We start from the raw sequence: 20718 nt of genomic DNA, 5'->3' as shown, positions 1-20718 counted from the left end.
TCATTAAAATTATGCCTAAATAATCTGAACTGTTTTATTTATTCTATTCTACTTTGAGAATTCAGCTGTCTTACACCTGATTTTACATCAAACCATTTTCCTGTATTTCTTTCAGTCCTAATTGCTGACTTACAACTTAAATGTAGACTATATATTAATCTGTATAATATTCCATTTACAACATATGATTGTAGCGTTTTGAAGCTTGGCACTTTATTATATTTTTTCCAGATCTACCAAACTTAAATACAGATCCTTGTTATATTCACATGATATATCAACTATTTATTTTAAAGTGAAAATCTCATCCTGAAAACCCCTGTTTGACTTGAACCCAGCGGTGTTCAAGCTCCTCTTCAGAGATATGCTTGCATAATTTTTTTTTCTGTTACCCTCAGTAGGAAAATTCCTCCGTAATTCTCACATTAATCTTTATTTTCATTTTTTGTAGATCGGAACTATGAGAGCTCTACTCCAGTCATCTGAATTCTACTTTCTAACCAGACCCTTCTGAACTATTACACTTCTTGAGCTGGTCTAGTCAAGTCATCTACTCCAGCTGCATTTCAAGAATTTTTCCGCCTTTTCTACTTCAATGATTGATATGTTCTCTTGACTGAATTGCTTTTGAATATTTTCCTATACAGTTCTCTCACTGTTTATTTCATTTAAGTCTTACAAATAATCTATTCCATTATTAAGCCTTTTCATTAATGCATACAGAACATTTAACCACTTTGGTGATATTTGTCTTTAATATTGTTACCAAAATGGTTGTCAGAAGAAGCTATTCAAATAGCAGAGGAAAGAAGAAAAATTAAACTTCAGAGAAACAAAGAAAGGGTTAGACAATTGAGTGCAGATTTCCAAAAACAGGCTAGGAAAGATAAGGAAAAATTTAAACAAAAGGTGCAAGGAGAAAGCAATATTATGGGTAGACAAGAGAAACTGTTTAGAAAAATAAATGACGTTAAAGGGAAGTTTATCCCTAGATTAGGAGTTGTAAAAAGTAATTCGGGTAAATATCTGATGGAAGAAGCAGTGAAAAAAAGATGGAAAGTGTATGCAGAGGATTTGTACAAGAAAGATAATAATATTGAAGGAGAATTTGAAAGGAGAGAATTTGTTGAGAAACCCATGATAATGAAAAGTGAAGTGATATCAGCAATGGAACAGCTGTCAAAAGGGAAAGCTCCTGGAGTTAATGGTGCATCAGTGGAATTATTGAGAGCAGCTGGGGATGAAGTAGTGAATATATTGACTGAAATTTGTTCACAGGTTTGATTTAGAAAATATACTGGCCTAGAGATTGGAAAACATCAGTATTCATCCCGATTCTAAAAAATAAAAATAAATAAATAAAATCCCAGAGATTGTGAGAATTATAGACGCATCGCTTTAATTTGACATACAAGTAAAGTTATGGTGAAAGTGATCCAACAAAGGTTATAGTCATATGTGAATAGAGAAATGCCACAAGAACAGGCAGGTTTTAGGAGAGGTAGAACTAGGTACCAAATAGCAAACATATTTGGTATCTAGTTGGATTATGGAAAGGACAAGAGAATTTTAGAAGGAAATATTCATCTGTTTTATTGATTATAAGAAAGCTTTTGTGTGGATCATAACAGACTGTGGATTGTAATAAGATCAATGGGAATACCTGGATATCTAATTCTCTTGCTAAGAGAGCTGTATGACAACCAAGAAACTTAATAAAAACAGTCTTTGGAGAAACAGTATTCGAGTGGAAAAAGGGGTTCGGCAGGGTTGTATACTGTAGCCCTATCTTTTTAATATATTACGAGAATGGCTGATTTAGACAAAGTTCCAGGTGGAATTAAGGTTGGTGGCAGAAAAATAAATAATTTAAGATATGCATATAATACAACCCTCAAAGCAGAAACTAAGGAAGATCTGGAGCGGTTGATTCTATTGGTTAAGACGGAAAGTACCAAAGCCGGACTTTATTTAAACATCAGCAAAACAAAAGGGATGGCTTCTGGCATATTAAATGAATTTATAATAGAGGGAGATAAAATAAAAATCATTGAAAGATATAATTTACTGGGGTCCAGAATCAGAAATGGTGGTAAATGTGAAGATGAAATTAAAAGAAAGATAGTCACGGGCAGGGCCGCCCCGTGCAATAGCATATTTTGCCGCCCCCCCCCCTCTCCCCCCCAAAAAAACTTGTCGCCCCGTGCAATAGCATATTTTGCCGCCGCCCCCCTCCCCCCCCCCCCCCAAAAAAAAAAAAAAAAAAAAAACTTGTCGCCCCGTGCAAATGCACGTCTTAAACCGTCGGTAGAGCCGGTCCTGGTCACGAGGAAAGTCGATGTTAAACCTGGCAAAAATTATGAAAAATAGAGGTGTAATTGAGGCTACAAAAGTTATCATTGTTAAAGCAATAGTATTTTCTGTCTTTAAGAAGAAAGACAAAGTGAATTGATTTGAATTATGGGTGTGGAGGAGACTATTAAGAATCCCATGGACTGCAAGAATGACCAATAAGGTTTTAGAGAATATAAAGACAAAATATAAAAAGAAATTTTACCCTTGGAGGCGATGATTGCCAAATATAAGTTGACGTACGAGTTATTGAAAAGAATTATTGAAAAAGGCAATTATGTTGAAAAATTGAGAGAATGAGAAAAATAGGAGGGCCACAAAAGAGTTGGAAGAATAACAAAAAAAAAAAAAATTACCAACTTGAGCTTAAGTTACAAGTGGGAGAGTCTTTGTTCACAGGATCACCAAGAGTCAAAAACGACTAAATGGCACATAATTATAATTCTTATAATTATGTGCCATTTAGTCGTTTAGTCTTTTAATTTTAATTTATTTAGTCTTATAATTATGTGCCATCTTACCAAAGTTTTTTTTTTTTTTTTTCCCATGGTTTTTACTTGCTTTTACATATTTCTTCACTTTCTTAATTTTTTCTGTGTATTCTCTCGCTTCTTGTGTCAGGCATGAAATTCGGAATTTGTCCTTATAAACAACATCGCCACATGTCTACGTAGTTGAATCAACATTTTCTTTTAATCAAAGTTTGTCACAGGGAATCCAAGGTTTTGTTCTTGTTTGTAAAACTCGTTTTTTTTTGAATAGTTTAGTCAACAACTCACCTATAAAAGCATCTAGTTTTTTATTTTTTTATTTTATTGTATATTTTTCCCAGTATGATGTTAATTTTTATCATATCAAACCTGTCATGACCACTTGCTCTTTCAAATCAAATCTTTTTGTATACTCTTGTATCCTGAACCAGTGTGAGGATGCAACTCTTAGCGATAACATGGCCAATAAGACTTTTCTTTTTTTTTATTTATTTTTTTTTTTTATTTCGTGTCTTCTCTTCATGTGACACATCTTTATGTGTAAACATGTTGTTAGTGATGATTAGTCTGTCTTGAACAGAAATTTAGCAGGTTTTTACCATTATTGTATACTTTCTCTTTTCTTCAATTTTACCCCAAACATTTCTATATGCCTAGGATTCATTTTCTAGGCATATAGAAAAGAACCGGTTTTTCTTGGTCAGAGCTGCTTTCTTCGGATGACTGGAAAACTTCCTCCACTTCTATTAGTAGAACCTTCTTTGGTGTACCATCGTGCAAATAAGTTTCATTATCTGTCTAGTTCCCCATTTTGAAATTTACTCACATTACTTGAAATCGCTTCCCCATTCAAGAAGGTTATCTTCTTATTTAGTGTTGAACTATAGCTGTTCTTTCCTTTCACGTTATTATTTGCGAATGTAGCATCCTGTAGTAATTATTTAGAAGAATCTCGCACTCTTTTGTTTTGGTAATACCAAGCATGTTGCCGATGTGGTGTGTCTGGTATTATTTCGTTGGTCTCACTTCTTTTCCGTTTGCTATTTTTCATTGTGTTGTGCAGTCATGTTTGTTTCTGGTTTAAGCCGACACAAAATACAGTTTGGTCGGTTTTAGTCCCAGATTTCCAGCCTCTTGTCGTTCGTTTAGTATGCAGTACATACCTACTAACTGGAGCCATACCACTTGAAAGTGTGGATTGCGCATGAGTTAAGAAGTCCCCTCTTCCACAAATCGGATCTCCGCATTCCTTAAATGCTCTGCGGAGGTTTCCTACCAGTTATCTAGTTTTGATCCTGTTGCAGTCCTAAATAAATTATTCAAATTATTTAATTTAAATGTGTTTAGTAAGTTCCTATTGATTGTACTTTGTTTTTATTTCAGCAGAACTGTTTAAATATAAATTAAAAAAAAAATGATTTTTTTTTCTTTTTACCGAGGAGAATTTTTTTACCGAAGGGAGGGAGAGGGTAAAAGTGACCTCTGTTGCATACTACAAAGTTTGAAAACCCCTGGTATGAACGAACATTGTTAGTGATTATTGTTGATGATTATAGTGAAGAATGTAATATTATTCTTTCTGGTTTAGTAGCACTTTTTTGTGACGTGAAATCATTCAGAAGAAAAAATCTGTGTATCTAATAGAATAAACAAAAGTATTATTTATGGTTTACTTAGAAATAGATCCTCCACTCCCCACCTTTAAACGTATGATACTTGAATTCTCTTCGCTTCAGTTGTTGCTATATCATGGACTTTTCTTATCTCGGAAGTTTATTTTGCACTTGATTAGACTATAATAACTTTAGTTTAATCCTTTATCCAAGTGTAAGCAAACAAAGTTTGCGCCTGAAAATATCTTCAGGACTGAGGTAAGGTGGTGCAACACCAGGAAACTCCGAGAAAAGGTGAACCAAGCTCTTATCACTCCTTGTCTCAGTATCTCCCATAATCCAAAACACATCTCCTTGCGGTCATGTATACTGCTATGCATTAAGGGAATGTTTCGACCTTTATTGTGGTCTCTAAATCCAGAGTAATTCAACAATAAGGTGGTACAGCTGTTGGCAACCCGTATAAGTAAATATGACCTCTCCTATTGCTTCTGCCTTGGTATCTCCACGTTTGGGTCTTCCTCCCACTGACGATACCTCAATAAAGGTCGAAACCGGTTTGGCTAGTGGCCCTTCCCTTAATGCATAGCAGTATATATGTCCGCAAGGAGATATGTTTTGCATTATGGGAGATACTGAGACAAGGAGTGATGAGAGCTTGGTCCACCTTTGCTCGGAGTTGCCTGGTGTTGCACCACCTTACTCCAGTCCTGAAGATATTTTCAGGCGCAAACTTTGTTTGTTTATACTTGGTAAAGGATTAAACGAAATTTATTATTTTCTGATCTTGTTATAAATCTGTTGTTGCCTCCAAGTACGTTTCGAATAACTTGATCCACACGTGTTGCTTTAATTAGCTTCGGGTTTTCATAAACTGCTTTGGAATTGTAAGAAATTGTGCGCATCATATCTGTAGTCGTTTTCCTATAGTAATTAATTACTCGCTACAAAAGTTATTTTGACACTCAATCAAAAGTTTGTATAGCCATAGAAAGCGCGTTTTTCTCTTTTCTACTCACAATAACCTTTATAAAACAAAGATTGCATCTGTGCACCATTTTCCCTCCCCTCGAACCTATTTTGGACTTCATCCAAGGAGTTAGATCCGTTTGTGCTGTTATCCTCTTCTAATGAGGCTTGCATATCTGTATGGCTTAGAAGCGAGATCCCTCAACGTGTTTCCTTTATTCGTTCTTTCCAAATACTGCATTCACTGGATAGTAAGTCTCTTATACGTATCACATGCTTCAGCATTTCACATATTTCAGAGAGAATAAATACCTTTATAGTCCTAGAGCATAATTGCATGTATGGCAATGATCTGTGTAGATACTGTAATAAAATACCACTGGTCTGACTTTAAAGATTTAGTTTCGACACTCACATCGATTCCAGACGTGTATCTAACAGACAGCAGAAAGATCCAGTGTATATAATGCAAAAGCGTTGCATTTTTAATTCTAAAATAACGAATATCGAAGTTCTTATAAAACAAACTTGAAATTGATGACAGTGTATTATTACACTAGATAAAAGTGAATATTATCTCATAAGAGAATCAGATCGAATAATATATCATATGTTACCAAAAATAATTTAGGATATTGCTGTTTTACTAATCGTACTGCACAGCACTATAAATCAAATGGAATGCCAGTAATTATATTAGATGCCCTGCTAGCAAGAATAGGTAACAGTGGTGAACATATAAAAATTCAGCTTAGATTGACTTTTATTTATTAATTTGAAATAGAAAATGCTTAGCAGCCAACATCTTATGTTAAAAGAGGGAAAAGTCACTGCAAAAGGAATGCCATAAATTGGAACGAACATATAAAAAATAGATAAACATCGACCTCTATTGATATTAGTTGAATTCAGAAAATGGTTATATTTTAGTAGAATAGAAAATAAATTATAAGAGAGAGAGAGAGCCACAGTTGAAGGAGAAATTATAATCTTGCGCAGAGAAAACTGCAAAAACTAGGTAAAGAACAGGCAGAAAGAGGTACAGTATATAAAATTGCCATCAACATACAAAATTCAACCTATCTGAATAAGGAAATTAAAGATGTTTTTTTTTCTACTTCCGTTTCTGCTTTTTTTGCTTTCTACTTTTTACTACTTCCTTATTGATATAAACCAATAATGGAATTATTTGCAAGTTTGGAAAATTTATGAAAAGATAATGATTTTAAAATTCCTAGCATAATTATAGCATTAGATGAATTAAATACAATTTTAAGAATAATGAAATGTGTAAATGCGGAAGTATTCAAGTATTATAGCATAAGAGTTTATTATACTAATACTGAATTATGGTTCACAGCTTTTACTCTTCAAGGATTTTAATGAAGAAAATCAGAGGTATTTACAGAAGATTGATTAAGTGTATTATGATGGTCGAGACTCCGTTGGTTAATTGTAAACTGATGAATTTATTTACAAGAAACGAATATGAGATTTAATTGAATTTATAAGTTAGTTCAAGGCATATACATTATATTACAGGAATTTGTTTCATTTGGCTGAACCAGGCTCTTCCAGAGAGCATAATAAAATATAGTGAAGAAAAGAAGAAATATAGACGTTATTTTATTTTATTTTATTTTAATTTTTTTAACTCTTAGTCTGAAATGGGTCTTTATCAACGGGTTATAGACGCGGTTATATAAGTTACAACTGATATGTAACTTATTAGTTGAATTTAGTGGCGGCCGGTGAAAATTTTAAGTGGGGGTGCTGCATATACAAAATAAGAAAAAATAATTTATCTTTTCCTAATCAGTAACCAATTTATTAATAAGTAAATTTACATATTACAAAAATTGCTTTATTAAAAATATTTCACACTCACTACGAACACACACCAATAATAAAAATTTCGTACACAGAAATAACGCGCGCAAGCATACAATATATCTGTAGCGACACTGCTGTACAAGCAGTGTCGGTTTTCACATTCAGACACTGCGTTAGATCGCAGTGCATTTGTTTCGTGTAACGATAATTTAGAAAATATAATTCTTTTCATATTTTCAACAGTGACACTCGTCATAATTCGCCTTGTATTTATAATAAATAAATAAATATATGTTATTTTAACAGAATAAAATAAGATTTACCAAAAATATTTCACACTCACCACGAAAACACACCAATAATAAAAGTTTTGTATCTCACAGAAATAACGTGTGTAAGCATACAATTTAGCTTTAGCGACACTAAAGATTCACTTGTTAATCGCAGTGCATTTGTTTCGTAATCTAAAGCGTTAATCGAACAATTCCAATTATTAACTATTCAATCAGTGTCTAAACATAAGCTGTAACCTTTAGCATGTTGTATTGCATTTATATAATGTTGTCAGCATTGTTATTATTTATAAACGCAAACAAAATTTAATTTTTTCGTTTTTTCCTTGGGGATGCTGCAGTGTCGCAGTGCTTATTTACAAGCCGCCACTGGTTGAATTATTATTAACTTATCAATTATTATATTAATTATTAACTTATTAGTAGAATTAGTTGTAATGGCTGGAGGATTTGGAAGTGTTGAACATGTTGGTAATTATGTTTCTGTGTATAAATATACTGCTTGGGAAGAGGTAGACGGACATCCCATGGGCAAGCTGCAACGTGCCATGTAACGAGTCACGTGTTTGTAGCCGATATAAATTGGAGGAATACGATGCTTCCAAGTTAATGCAACTGTGACCGGGTGAAATGGCTGCGAGAAGAGAAATGACTGAGTTTGAAAGAGGCATTATGATAGGATGCCATGTTGCAGGCCTATCTGTTTGGTAAATTGCTGACAGATTGGGCCATCCCAGGTCAATCAGTGATACCACACTGAGAAGGGAGTTCAGGGAGTCAACTGCAAGTGTTACCCTCAGTGGACGGCCCACCACATTCAACGAAGGTGAACGTAGGTTTCTAAGAAGAATAATATGTAAAAACCGCCATTCATTCGGCCAGCACGTCGAATACAGTTCCGGACATCGCCTGGAACACGAATTCTACAAAAATACTCAGAATCAAGGCTCACAACATGGGTTTCCATGGCAGGGCTGCAATATGCAGCGTCGTGTACAGTGGGACGTGGAGGATTGGAAAGCTGTGTTATGGAGCGACGAATCACGCTACATCCTCTGTCGAGCAGATGGAAGAGTGTTGCGGATGCCCAGTGAACGTCTCTTACCAGAGTGCGTAAGAATTATGAAATTCGGAGGTGGCGGTGTGATGATGGTATGGTACTGTTTTTCCTGGTTTGGCTTCAGATCTCTGCTTGTGGTGCCACGAATATTAAACACTGAGAGGTGCTTGAACATTCTGGACAATGAAATGCTTCCTACTTTGTGGCGTTTCTACAACTGACCATTGTTTCTTTCAGCAAGACAATGCACCGTATTATAAGGCTACCGTTGTATCTGCATGGTTTGCGGATATGTAGTCACCTGCACAGAGCCCTGATGTCAATCCCATTGAACATCTGTGGGATTAACTCCACGTCGGGTGAGGCAAGGGACGTCTGTCCCACAACAGTCCAGGATCTCATTACATGCCTACATGAAGAATCGACCAAAAATTCCTACTAATCTCTGTCGTACGCTTGTGAAAAAGTATGCCTGTAGGATTGCTGTAGTCATCGAGGCGAAATGAGGTTCTACATCTTATTAAAGTGGATGCCATGGCTGTTTGTACATGAGAATTCGAGTAATTAATGGATTTCATACGATTTCCACTCTAGAGAGTTTATAGAAGGCAGAAATCACAGCTTCCGACAATCGGAGAAATTTATTATATTTTGGCAATTTTCAAGAAAAAGGAGAAATCAAAATGCTCAAATCATAAAATAATGCATGTGTTCTAGATTCTGGATACAAAATACAGAAGTATTTAAGAAAGAAAGAAAATTAACTATATAGAAAATTATCTAGTAGAGCAAAATGGATTTAGTAAGATCGCTCTTTATTGACAGTCTTTACTTTAAGACCGTTTATTGAAAAAAGAAAGAGAATTCATTGAAGTACTCAATCCTATTATAGATGAAATAAAAAACATTGATCTAGTAAAAACAAACTTTTTAACATTATTAATAAAATTGAATTATCTCCATAATTAGTAAACGCGGTTAATGTTTATATACGTGTGAATGACACAGTAAAAGCACTAATGTAATAAGAATGACAACGTGAGATTTGAAAGGAGGGTTGTGAGATTTTTCTGTTTGTCAAAAAAGGTAGAACACTATGTGAAAACAAATTTTTCCTCTGTTTTGCTGGAAAATTTTCCTAAAATGGTATTCCGCAAACAAAGAATATTTCTACAAATATCTTAATTCTTACCTGAATTTTATTACCAATATGAGTCTCTTCTTTTCACTACAGCTGTTTTAGAATATTTGAGCATCGTATCTCATTTATATTAGGGATTTCAGTAATGCTCAAGTGGGCAAATCTCAATTTTTATTCATCGTGGCGTTGCATTTTAAGGCTATGAAGCTTCGAAAGTCATTTCTGAAGCGAGAATAAGTTCGCAGTATTGTAAGTTTGTGAGAAGGTGAGCTAAGGGTTAAATAATCCAGGAAAATCCTCACTCTAGAACCAAATATGGTACATATTTTAAAGCCACTTCAGGTCTCTAAGGGGTAGATTTAATGATAGATGACTATTTCAGGCGTGAGACTGGGTATGGTCATTTGTCATCTTAAGTCATCCACACACACATTTATGTCTCAGTGAGATTTGAATCTACAGAATGCAGATTAGAAAGCTAAAAATTCAGTTATCTCATTGAACAACACACTATTGCTTTGAATGTTAATATATAAGGGGGACTGGAAAGTAATCAGTTTTTTGAACTACATTTTTAATATAAATTTTATTAAAAAAATTAACATTATTCAATTATATAATCGCCATCGTTAATTATAAACTTATTCCAACGATCTACGAAGTTTAGAATTCCTTTTTTGAAAAAAGTTTTTTCTTTGGAGGCAAAAAATGATATCAAACTCCTTTGTACATCATCTTGCGAACGGAAGATTTTATTTCTTATGCTGTGTTCTAAGGACCTGAATAAGTGATAGTCACTAGGGGCAATATCTGGTGAATATGGAGGATGTGGTAGAAGTTCTCATCCTAACTGCGTAATTTTTTCTTGAGTCATTCTTGCAGAATGTGGTTTTGCATTATCTTGCTGCAAAATTACTCCTTTTCGATTGACAAGCGCAGGACGTTGGTTTCACAGTGCTTAATGTAGTCGCTCCAATTGTTCACAGTAGATGGCTGCTGTGATAGTCTTACCTTGTTCCATGAGTTCGTAATGAATAATTCCATGAATATCCCACCAAACGCACAACAGAACCTTTTGTGGATGAAGTCCATCTTTAGGTGTTGTAATTGGAGTTTGATTTGGAGAAAGCCGCTGTTTTATGCATTTAATATTCTTATACAGCACCCATTTTTCGTCACCAGTTACGACTCGTTCCAAAAAGGGATCATTTTGTTGTTTGGTCAACAATGAATTGCAAATCGTCCGTGTTTGTGCCTTATTGTTGTCTGACAGTTCATACGGTACCCATACACACTGTTTAAGAACCTTGCCACTCTTATGTAAGTGCTCTTGGACAGTTGACCATGATGAATTAAGTTTCTCTGCTAATTCTTGTATGGTTTGTTTTGGATCTGATTCAACGAGAGTCTTAAGAGCATCGTCATCTAGAGTAAGAGGTCTTCCAGATCGAGGACGATCAGAGAGATCAAATTTTTTTTTCTGCAAATCTCCTAAACCATCGCTGACATTTGTTAACCTTCAATACGTCTCCATAAGTTGAGCAAATGATTTTGGTAGCCACGGTAGCATTCTTTCCTTGGTGAAAAAAAACACCACACAATGACGTAAATGCTGCTCTTCAACTTTAAAGTCCGCCATATTAAAAAAATAATAATCTGAAATAAAAAAAAGATTTTTTAAATAAAAAAGTAATTCTTATATTTAAATAAAAAAACAAAATGAATAATTTGTGTTATTTAAAAAATTACAATCGGCTAAATGAACTATTAAAAATAATTGATTACTTTCCGGTCCCCCCTTATAGTTAACGTCTGGATGAATGAGTATTTACCATTTACTACCTTTGGGTTATACTCGGAAATGGTAAATAGACTCAGGATATTTTTTTTCTTCACTGATGCAGGCAATTCTTAATCATTGCTTGAGATTTATTAAAACTGTAAATTAATGCTCTGTTCTTCACTGCTGCTTGTTACGTATTTCTGAATAATGGCCGAACATTGCCTTTCCATTCACGTTGGGTTGAATAGTAATAAAAATCATTTAGCTCTACTTTATACAGATAGACGTGATAGATATGAGTTATTGAATTCGCTGTTGTCGGTTTAGAATACCAACTTCACCCATTGATTTCACCATTCCGTGAATGATTCTTATTATTATTTCGACCGTCACGCATTACCGTGTCTGTTCTAACATATGTTGACATCACATTATTTCAAAAACTTCGTTATCTAAGGGTCACGTTTCAAAACAGTAATAGAAATATGCTTTGAGGTCAATGATGTCTTTTAAGTGACGACTGATCATTGTTTTACGCTGTAATTACTGCTACTATTGAACAGTCCTTCTTGTTTCAGAAAAGTATATAAGAATCATTTTCTGCAGTATCTATATAAATGAGTTCGATCATAATTTAGAATGTTTTATTGTTGGATATATTATTAATATTTTGTACGACACACGTTTAATTTTGCGAAGGAGATTAGAAGTTCTTTTGAAAATTTTCGCCTGTTTGATCTCTTTTTTTTCTTTTCTTTTTATGTATTTAAAATTCGATTTCGTTCGTCTCTAATAGGAAATGTTTCTTGCTAGACCTGGGTCTCTCGCAATCGAATTGCGAGAGACACCTATACAGAGCAGTCCATGACTGCTCTGTATGGGTGCTGTTTTTAATAGGTACATCATTATAAATCATGCAGCTTTTCAATTGTTTGGAAATTAAAACATTCGGAAATGATTTTATTTGACAAGTTCAAAAAAAAGTGCCTTTGTGCATTAAAAAAAAAACTACCGAGTTTGTGCACTTCGTGACAGACAACGTTTATGGAACTGCTACCTCATAAACACTTCATCCATTATTAAAACATTGTGTGCGTGGCTGGTGAATAATGCTCTTGGCGGATGAGAAAACAAGAGAATTTCATTACTCTGTTGCTAACTTTAGAATTGCCTTACGATACTGTGTTCTTGCTGTCGGTATCGTCGTTTGCAGAGGGTTTATGACGGTGTTAAAAGTAAGGTGTTTTGGCCCAGAGAGGGATTGGCAAGGACAAGAGCAAGCGGCGAAAGTGGACAAAGCACACAGTACAGAGCTACATATTCAGTCAAGGCGGAAGGTGACGTTAACGAGCTATAGCTTGCTTTCTACCTCTCGAAATCCGGACGGCTTAGCTGCAGGTGTACCTGCTCAGTGTTGCCCATGAAACATTTAGTAATGCGGATTGATGGCAACTTCAGGACTACTTTAGGAGTGAGGAAGAAAGGAGATCAAGCAAGATTGATGGACATGGAGCACGTGACTTATTTGGCTATACGCCACAGCGTCATGAATTCGTTAGTCCTCCATTGTGCTTAAGGTTTACCTGTAGTGTTTTTGTTGTTGGTCTGTTTAATCAGAATTTCTTCTACTGGTTGACTGTAGGTAAAAATTATTTGAAATCTCAACTTTGAAATACAAGACTCCATAACTATAATTTTCATAAGTCTAATTAATTGGAAATAAACGTTTTTAAAGATGCACAGATCATCGCATTTACATTTCCTGTAAACAAATAACAGGCATGTGCAGGATATTCATGGCGCAGTGGTGAGGGATTTTTTTTTATTTTATTTTAATGACTAACTACGCTTCACGTAGTTAGTCAATAAAATTAAATTGAATGTTTGAACATTGTGGCAGTCAAAAAGACTGCCACAGTATTCAGAATGACGCTCTCCCGACGTACTACTGTCTTGTAAGTTGAATTGTACCGAAATCTCTTAATATTCGAGTTGGACAAAGCAGAATTAGCTCACTTTTTACCTTTTAATTTTTGTTTATTTTTATTTTATTTAAAATAGCCAAATTTTAAATAAAATTTGTTCGCAACTTTGAGACAGTGATAAATAGATGCTTCGTTTTGATATTTTAATATTTCAGCTTAGAGATAAAGCATTAGAGATGGGAAATTTTGTTCATTTTTAGAACTAGCAAGTTCATCGAAAACAATTATTTTTTTAGTTTAGGTAGCCTCTGAGACTGTTCATGAATCTAACAATCGCACAAAGTCACGTCTCTTGCTTCGCGCAGCACAATCATAATAAAATCAAAGTATTCCTTAAACAAAAAGATACTAACTTATTGTCTATTCCAGAAATGAGAAAGATATAGAAGAAAAAAAAAAATCCATTAAATTTCATACTTTTCTGATGCCTTGTAGTGAGTAGAGCTTATCTGCACGCCAACTGAAAAGCGATAGATCTATTGTCTGCTTTGTCATAATAAAATTCGGAATCGTTTCACCCGTTTTGAGTTTCCCGTTCACGCGCCATGACACATTTCACTGAAAAAAATCCGAAAGAGAAAGTGGTTCATAGCCCTTTTTTAGTTCACGCATTCATTTATGAAAGTTCAAGTTAGTCGTTCTTTCGCTCATTTATTTTGATCAGTCATCTCCTTTAGTCACTAGCTCCTGCTTAATGTTAAGTGCTTCAACGTTGCATATCATCAGCTAATTAATTTTAAATACAAAGTAGTCCATACAGTTGTTGCAATTACATGCTCTTGCATCAGGTTTTAATTGCGCAATTATTTTTATATATGTATTTCATTATTTCTGATATTTCATATGGTATAACGAAGGTAAGGAACAAGAACCATCCCTTGGAGGTTGCAAAATGAAGTAGTGAGTAAGAGGATCAGAAGTGGGTTTTTTGCATGGAGAACAGTAGGAGCATGAAATGCATTGCCTGAAAGGGTAGTAAAAGTGCAAATAGTGGATGGGTTTAAGGAGTATACGATAGACTTTTTTCTAGCATTGGCGTCTGACGATGAGTCCTATGATTTCATTGAGGTCAGAAAAAACAAATATAGATTTTAATGAAGGTGTAGAAATGGAATTTTCATTGTAAATTTCTTAAAAGAACTAACCAGTCGGAGCTCTAGAGTTTAATTTGGTTCCGATTTTGATTAGTTTTGAATCATTCGTTACTTTATTTATTGCAATCTCATGAAAGGATGCAAACGTTGATGGCAGATATGAAAAAAGTTTGAAGTTTAACGACAATATAGCTATAGTGCAGTGATAGAACGACTTGTCATTTAGTCTTCGGTTATAAAGAACACTGTTCTATTCCCGCTAAGGAATCGTTCATCAGAGCGTTTCATCTAATAAGCAGTCTTATCTGGAAGTGGTAAGATTTTTTTCCTCCCAAAATTCAGGTTTTTATTCCCACAGAATAGGCAAACCGCCAGAGAATACACGCATTTAATAGAAACAATATATAGCTTCAGCCCTTTACTGCAATTACAAACCACACTTTAACGTCGTTTAAGTTATTTCGCTTATTTAAATTTCATGAAATCATCTGCGTTCACAAACATCTATTCCACAGATGCGAGACCACTACCTCACTTTTGTACTTTTAGTACATACGAAACACCTATAGTTCAGGAATTCGTTTTTATTGCTTTGGTATCTCATTGTTGTAGCCGTTGGTATGCAGAAAATTCATCAGAAGATGAATTTCATTCGATGAAGTTAATCGAAATCACTTGGTTAACGATCATCTTGAAATACAACACGGTCGCATTTCAACATGCAGCAAGTTGTTCAATATTGCTCATCATTTCGCGTTGAGTTCTTGAAGTGAGATGTTTGGTTGTTATCGAGGTGATATATAGGTTATAGAAAACGACGTTTATGACGGACATCACTGTTTTGTTCTTTGTAAAAACGAAATATGTTTTATACCGAAACAAAATGGTGGGCTAATTACTCTAAAAGGAATAGTAATCGCAATATGCATTGATTTTCATTCTCGCATTGACTTGTGACTTATTATAAAAACCTTCCTATTGAAGTTTAAGTATTTATTTCCTTTTCAATCGCATAAATGTTTTGCAGAGAGGGTTTGTTATTTTTTTTAAGTTATATAACATTTCCCACATGGTATTTCATGCTCCCTGAATTTGTGTATAGAAGCCCATCCCATGTTAGAGTACTTTATTAACATGCTTATTGGTAAAAATGAAACGATTTAATTTTCTATATGGAAACTTGTGTTACCAAAAATGTAATGCCATTTTTTCTTTCTCGAATATGCTTTACATTCCTTAAACAGTTTTATTATATTCTAATAGGGGATCCGCCCCCTGACGCTTACGTCGACCAACACCCCGAGTTCCGGACTGGTAGGCCGGTTCTCCATGAATTCTGATGACTCGAATTTTGAAAACTCAAAAATGGGTTCCTCCCCTCTGGTGCCTCCCCCCGAGTTGCGGACTGGTAGGCCAGTTCTCCTTGAATTCTGATGACTCGAATTTTGAAGACTCGACACTCAAAACCTGAGTTTCAAAACGTTTCAAAATAACTTGACAAAAAACGTGACACAAAAACGTTACAAAAAAAAAAGGCTTATTTTATATTATAGAGTAGATTATATACAAAAGCACAATTCTACTTTTTAATCCATGGTTTAAATACTTTGGTTAACCCTTGGGTATTATTTTGTGCTTTCTTGTGAGTGTTACCTGTATATGATGTATTACTAGTTTTGAAGAATATTATTTCAGAATATCATAATGGCAACTTCACTGTTGAAGTTTGTGAAATAGTGTTTTAAATAAATATGTCAGTCTATTTTGAATGATTTGCTTGTTCTCTTTCTTATCTCAAGTCCTGTGTCGTTTACAAATTTTTAATATGAATCTTGAAACTTTCTGTAAAGAAAGAATAAGAATATTGTTATTCTTATAAGAATATATAATAAATAAGAATGTTCTTATATTCTTATTCCAACAGAATAAGAATATTATTACTTACTCATTGATAGGCTTGGAGAGAGAGAGAGATGAACATGCATCGAATTTTTTTCACTGAACGATTACATACTGTTTTGAACACTTTCGCGTATTTATGCTGCGGTTTTAGGAAACTAATCTGTTGTACCTAGAAGATTGCTAATATTCTTTGATCGAGGACATTCATATAAATTCAGTCAGTTGAGTAGGATTTATAAATCAGAATTTCGGATTGATGACGAAATGTCGAGTTTTGGTTTGAAAATGTAAAGGGTACACAGGCAGTCTTCCTGTTTTTATTTATTTATTTATTTATTTATTATTTTTAATAACTCCACCTCCTTGACGAAATGAAATTCACTGTATGTGTACGCGTGGAAGTTGACCATGTTATGCGTAGTTAGTTGCTGAGATGCAAGGTGAAATAATTGTGGTGCACTGTTGTACGACCGCTGCTTGGAGAGAACCATTGCGCATACGTTCACCCGCAATAATATAATCAATATTTTTTTGTTAATTTCTTTAGCAGAAGGGATGACTTATGCATCACACTCCAGTTTGGAGTGTGGAATCTCTAGTTGTGAACTAGAGATTCTGTTCATTTTATAGCAGTGATCGTCCCCCCTCCCCCTGGTTAATTCGATGTAGAGATGGAGCGACAGGAGTAATTTCGCTTACAGTGATGTTTCAAAAGTTTTCTTTAATACTCGAAAACATCGATCTTTGTTTTTCAGCATTTAAGGTATATATATATATGATTTGTCACTGTTGGATGTAGTACTGAAAATTGCAAATTAGTTGTTCGTACTCTAGCGTTATTTTGTGTGAGATAGGAAAGGAACAAATCGCTTAATATGAATTCCAAAATTAAATGATTTGTATCTGTGCGATCGTCTGCTTTGGAATCCAGCTTTGAAGGTCATTATCATTGTTGCTCCCGTCTGCTCTCCTTGGAAGTTATCGATTGCATGCGCTTACGGGTTCGTTGTCGCATACAGTAGAGTGGAATCAGACGTCTGGAACAATAATGATAATAACACGAATGCGACTTCTGAAATAATGATTTTCAAGCCTGTTGGTCATTCTGACAACCAATTTGTCAGTCTAATAACAGATCAGAAATATGAAATCGATAAATTGCTCTCTCTCACACACACACACACACACACACACACACACACACACACACACACACACACACACACACACACACACACACACACACACACACACACACACACACACACACACACACACACATTAAGAGGAAGATGAATATATGTATTTGTGTATGTATCTATTTAAATTTTAGCAATTAACTTTTCTTAATAAAGAAAACTTCTTAAGATAGAGTTATGCCAAAAGGAAGGATTGTGTACTGTGTAAAAAAAACGTTGGAAATTAAGCTGTGTTGAGTTATTATTATATGGGAATTGATCACTAGTTTCCTTTCCTTGTTTTTTCTTGGTTGTAGCAGTCATCTTTTATATTTTGAATGATTTACCACTTAAAATGAGGCTTCGTGTCCGTTTGGTTTTTCGGTAAAAATACTCGTTAACGAAATAACCAAAGAAGACCTCTTAACTTCTGTAGAGAGGATTGTAGGTTGCTCTTTTGGCTCTTGTTATTGAATAGCGAGCAAGGAGATGATGGCTCATGGGAAGAATATGGATAATTTAAAGGTGATTGTTAGTGCACTGTTGCATGACACAAATTTACAATTATTTCGACTCATTGCATCGACTTGTCAGAGAATGATGTTGGAAAGAGATACTCGAAGCATTCCGTGTCTTCTGAAAAATAAAAGGATCGATCCAAGCTCAGGTAATATGTTACAAATAGATAATAGTTACAAATCTTTGCAACTGTATGTAACACAGTTGCAAAGATTTGTAACTGTGTTACATACGTGAAAAATTTGTAAAATCATTAGCAATTGAGGAGTGTTAATGGACAGCTAACTCGTAGCTCCTACTTCCCTGTGACTAAGAGGATCCTGACATAGACCTTTCTTAACGCATATTTCTAAGCCATGGAGAGAGTCTATAAAGGCCACGGGAAGATAAAGTAAAATAAACAGATGGAAAGATTTTAAAATGCAAAACGACAGTAGTTCTCTTCGTGTGATCTTTGTTAGGATAGTCACTTAAGACTTCTACATTATATATGATTCCTAAACTCGCTCGTCATCCATATTAAAAATATTAATTCGATGAATAGCGTTTGTACAATTCTTTGTGTACTTTATTCTTATGCAATTTGCCTCTTTGTTTGTTTCGGTTAATCTTTAAAGGAAAGGTTTTTGTTATTATTTTATTTATTTATTTTTTGATAACTGTCGATGAATGCTTCTACTAAAAATGAAGGAATTAAAATGTTAGCTTTTATCATTTGATAGCAGGAAAATGTTTAACAGTGAAAGTGTAATTCATTATATTTGTGTTGTACTTCTCTGAAGATATGCGCAGGTATAATCAACTTATTTAGTAATCATTTGGAGAGAGATGTGCTTCTGTTGAAGCAGACATGCTGTCTGTTAAAAAAAAAAAAAAAAAATTCTCCTGCTGGCTTTAGGTGTATTTTCATATCCGATTCCGCTGTTTGTGGCCATCGATCTGTCTAAACGTGTCGGATGCGGACAGCGAGTGTTTGAATACGGACAGGCGAAGTAAAGGGGTGGTAGGTATAGATTTATTTTCTTCCAGGCATCTTTACCCTTGCTCTGATATGCTGTCATCTGCCAGCTTTTAGGATGTATATTTTAACATTTCAGCTAGCAGTTTAAAAGATACATATTCTCTTTCTCATGTTGAGTAATTTTATATTCTTTAAAATTGTTTCTTTGGATAATATGGATTAGAAAGATCAGTGTCATTAGGAAAACGATAACCTGCAATGACGTGTTTTTGTGTGTGGTGATGGTGGTGGGGGAAGAATAGCAGTATTTATCACATATATCAGGTGATGTAACATCCCCAAAGAATACTGTAGTTGTTTCGGAAGTGTGATGATGCATTTCAGCTTTCTGTGTGGAATTTTATTGCAATGTGCCACTAATCGAATTAATCACGAGCCTCCGTACCTCCGTCGGTGTAGACGAAGCGCTTTGGTCGGAAAGACCTGGGTTCGATTCCTTTCAGTGATGTGAGGAACCTTTATCTAGTCTCTTTCAATTAAAGGTGAGTTAGCCGATCTCATACGTAGGTAGAATTGTTTCTCATCCTCCAGAACAGGCAAACCCTCCTTGTGAACGCACGCATCTACAGACATAGGACACACTGAGAGGCAAAGGGCCAACCATCTTATCCTTGAAACTGTCGAGGTTGTGAAGTCCACAGCTAGAGAACCTCAATGGTTCGTGAAGAGCTTAAGACAAGACGAAATCACACTTCGTGTTGCCTGAGCATTCATGGCAATGTGCACACCATTTCTGTAGTGAAGAGCAGTAGTGTACGTTAAGAGAAAAAGCCGACTTCTCGGCATTGTGCTTAAAACAACTGCATCAGTAGCCAAGGGAAATCTCCCACCATAGGCCTTTCACGATCTTTTCCTCAGAAAAAAAATCTTAACCAACCTGAGGCATTCCCGATACAATCGTTTCCCTTGTTCCTTAAAAACCTATGTTTTAGACCTTTATTTGTCAACTTTTTCACTGCTCATTGAAGCAGCAGCGAAATACTACGTACGGAAAGTGTAATAAAACACATACTGGCACATCATGATCACAGCTTTATTAATTGATTTTTCGTGTATCTTTTGGTCATGTTTTGTGTTGAACGCTCTCTCGAAGGGAAAAAAAATTGAATAAGAATGATTTTTTTTTAAAAAATATATTTCGATTTTCCCATATTTGCAGTATTGCATATGTATTTATCGTGATTAGTTCATTATAGATGAAACCTTTATATACTTTTATCTTTTAATAGTTTTGTTTCTTGAAGGATTTTAATATGAGTTTTTAATATGATTTTTTATCAAAGGATTTTAATATGAGTTATCAACTACCTTTCTTCTTTGGGTAGTTGATCTTGTGCAATGAAAAGTCGCTTATATAATCTTCCCAGAAACAAGGGTCCCACCCCCCGCAAAACAGAAGGGACGGACTGAAACCTTAGTTTTTGGAAATAAAAGTTTTTGTGGGGAGGAGACGAAAGAGAACCGACTAGAGGACATTCACTTTA

The 20718-nt window shown here is 34.8% G+C and overlaps 1 protein-coding gene across 4 annotated transcripts in view; it reads left to right on the top strand.

Moving 5' to 3' along the window:
* Positions 1-20718, top strand: part of LOC150100308 (CUGBP Elav-like family member 4) — an 865263-nt gene that overhangs the window by 98862 nt on the left and 745683 nt on the right. The gene's annotated exons all lie outside the window — the stretch shown is intronic.

The sequence above is a fragment of the Typopeltis vanoorti genome, chromosome 13, assembly GCF_054136105.1.
Source record: "Typopeltis vanoorti isolate ZY-2024b chromosome 13, IOZ_Tvanoo_1.0, whole genome shotgun sequence".
Taxonomy (NCBI): Eukaryota; Metazoa; Arthropoda; class Arachnida; order Uropygi; family Thelyphonidae; genus Typopeltis; species Typopeltis vanoorti.
This window is presented reverse-complemented; position numbering and strand designations above follow the sequence as displayed.